Below are 3,000 nucleotides of genomic sequence, written 5' to 3'. Positions count from 1 at the left end.
GGCTGTATGTGTGTGTGTGTGTGTGTGTGTGTGTTGTGTGTGTTTGTGTGGCTGTGTACACGTGTGGCTTTCATTGTGTTTGTGTTTGCCAGTGTGTGTGTGTGTGTTTGTGTGTTTTGTGTACGACTGTGTTTATTTATATATGATTGTGTGTGTTTTTTGTATGTACATGTGCTTGTATGTGTGTGTGTGTGTGTGTGTGTGGCCTTGTGATTGCATTTTTGTATGTTCACGTAAATGTATAAATGTATGCATGTGTGTGTGTGTGTGTGTGTATATGTATGTATCGTGTGTGTGTGTGTGTGAGTGTGTGTGTGTGTATGTATATGTATGTATCCGTGCGTGGCGTGCGTGCTTGTGTGTGTGAGCGTGCGTGCGTGCGTGTGTGTATATGTATGTATGCGTGTGTACGTGTGTGTGTGTGTGTGTGTGTGTGTGTGTGAGCAGCTTCAGGCCTCCTACGGTGATCGGTCAGTTCCACACTCTGTTCTTCGGACTCGGGTGCGGATGTTCTTCCTGGGCGTGTTGGGCTTCGCCGTGTAACGGAAACGAGGCGCTGCACTTCAGCTGTGACCCCGACCGCAGGGAGCTCAACCTCGGTGCGGATGTTCTTCCTGGGCGTGTTGGGCTTCGCCGTGTACGGAAACGAGGCGCTGCACTTCAGCTGTGACCCCGACCGCAGGGAGCTCAACCTCTACTGCTACAACCAGTTCCGACCAATCACGCCGCAGGTACGGGCCGCACGCACACACGCACGCACATATACACGCACGTATACATACAAAAAAAACGCAAACAATCATATATAGATACATACATACACAGCCGTACACAAAACACACAAACACACAAATGAAAGCACACATACACAGCCACACAAACACACACACACACACACACAGTGATTAGTGGTTATCTGTTAAAGGTCACGTCATTCTGAATTTAACATAATGTGATCAGAACATGTACCGGTCGAACCAGTGAGTCCTACTACACAGAAACAATGTCATATAATATATAATATATATAATATATAATAATGTCATATAATATAATGTAAACTGAATGAAACTGAGCCCCTCCGCATCGCGATTCAGCTCAGCCTATTATGACTTATTAATAATAATTATGACTTATTAATAATAATTGAATGGATGTGAACGCAAACCAACTTTCTGATCCCACCACAGGGACAGAATTAGCAAACTACTGATTCAAACAGAAGGAACTGAGAATGTTGCACAGCAGTCTAACACAATATAACACAACTGAGCACAGTTGAACACAAGACTGAACTAACCTGATGATACAAGGAGCACAATCTTTTGTCAGTGTTTATTAATATTGTCAATAAGTCCTCTCCCTTTTCTGTGCATTCTGAAAGAGATAAGGGCGTCCTCTCAAGAGTTCCTCCTGGATCTCACTCAATTAACAAACTTTGTTTCCTCTTTATCTTCTTTCATTGAGGTATTCAGCTGTACGCAAGGTGAAAAACCTTTGAATCAAGAAACCAGATAAAGGCTGTTTCACAAAGTGAAATTAAATGCAAACAGGAAAATATGCATTTTTACAATTATTGCCTTATTTCCCTTCAATTAATCAAAGTGCAAAATAAAGTCTCCCACTGTTTATCATTCTTAAGATAGATAGATAGATAGATAGATAGATAGATAGATATAAATTCAAGGAAATTCATTGTTAATGTTACTCAGGGATTTTTTTCCACATAGTGGAACTCTACAGTGAGAGCCAAGGAGCATCTTGATGTTCAGCGCTGTGGTGACGGCTGAGCCCCCCTGCCAGCATCTCAGCTCTCTGGAGACCCACAACACCCGCTCTCTGAGCCAGCAATTATGGGCTCAAATACCATTAAGCCTTTCGTTCTCTGGTGTTTGCTTCTTGGTTATGTTCTTTCTGTCTCTCTTTCCCACTTGCTCATTTTCCTTCCTTCCTCTCCTCCCTCCCTCCTCCCCTCCCTCCCCCCTCCCTCCTCCCACCACCCCTCCCTCCTCCTCCGCCCTCCTCCCTGCCTCCTCCTGTCCAATCACCCTCCCGCTCCCCTTCTCCTCCCTCTCCCCTCCGGTCCACCCCGTCCCCTGCACCCTCCTCCTACCCTCCACCCGTCTCCCTCCCTCCCGACCCCCTGACCCCCATCCACCTCCACCTCCACCTCCACCTCCACCTCCACCTCCGCCTCCGCCTCCACCTCCCCTGGGCGGTGGGTGGGTGCAGGTGTTCTGGGCACTACAGCTGGTGACGGTGCTGTTTCCCGGGGCCGTGTTCCATCTCTACGCCGCCTGCAAGACCATCGACCAGGAGGAGATCCTCCAGAGACCCATCTACACCGTGTTCTACATCAACTCAGTGCTGCTCCGCATCATCCTGGAGGTCATCGCCTTCTGGCTCCAGAGCCACCTCTTCGGCTTTCAGGTTTGACTTTTATTGTTGTTGTTGTTTTATTGCTAGTTTTCTGTGTTTGATTTTACTTCTGAATGTTTGTTTTTCTGTTACGCTTTTATAGTTGGACTAAAATATGTTTATTAGGAAGTGGGGATATTATTGTATCGATAAGGTTAATTTAAATACACAGCTAGTAACAAGACATTTGTGGATCTGTTTAGTAATGATTAGCCCCAACAACGCCGCCGCGTCCAATATGCGTTCCCTCAGCAGTTTAGTTTGGCGAGGAAACGCTGCCGTCATAATCCATGGAAGGTGCTCCAAGGGCGTCATCCCGTGGCTCCGACCAAAACAAAAACAAGAGCATAGCTTCAATTATTATTGACAGAAAACGCTATAGTGTCAACTCAACACTTTCTCTTTGAAATGTTGACATCTTTGCTCTTTGAGTTCAATGTGCAAAGAAACGTTGATGAGACGCTGGTCCCCACGCAGAGCCAGACGTTCACTGGCGCCCCGGGGTTAGCATCGGAGGAAAATCATTTCTCTGAGAATAAAGTTACGTCCTTTAAGGTCTTGTTACGTTGGCCGGGGTTATTT

At 46.2% G+C, this 3,000-nt stretch overlaps 1 pseudogene across 1 annotated transcript; it reads left to right on the top strand.

Moving 5' to 3' along the window:
• The first annotated feature begins 391 nt into the window (after nucleotides 1-391).
• On the top strand, nucleotides 392-2,436 carry LOC311377444 (gap junction epsilon-1 protein pseudogene; annotated as a pseudogene). Its single transcript has 3 exons — nucleotides 392-501; nucleotides 590-731; nucleotides 2,233-2,436. The product of its transcript is annotated as a gap junction epsilon-1 protein pseudogene (transcript).
• Nucleotides 2,437-3,000: the final 564 nt, after the last annotated feature.

This window comes from Micromesistius poutassou, assembly GCF_964030765.1.
Source record: "Micromesistius poutassou genome assembly, contig: SCAFFOLD_7115, whole genome shotgun sequence".
NCBI lineage: Eukaryota > Metazoa > Chordata > Actinopteri > Gadiformes > Gadidae > Micromesistius > Micromesistius poutassou.
The sequence above is the reverse complement of the archived record's forward strand: the minus strand, read 5'-3'. Positions and strand labels throughout refer to the sequence as shown.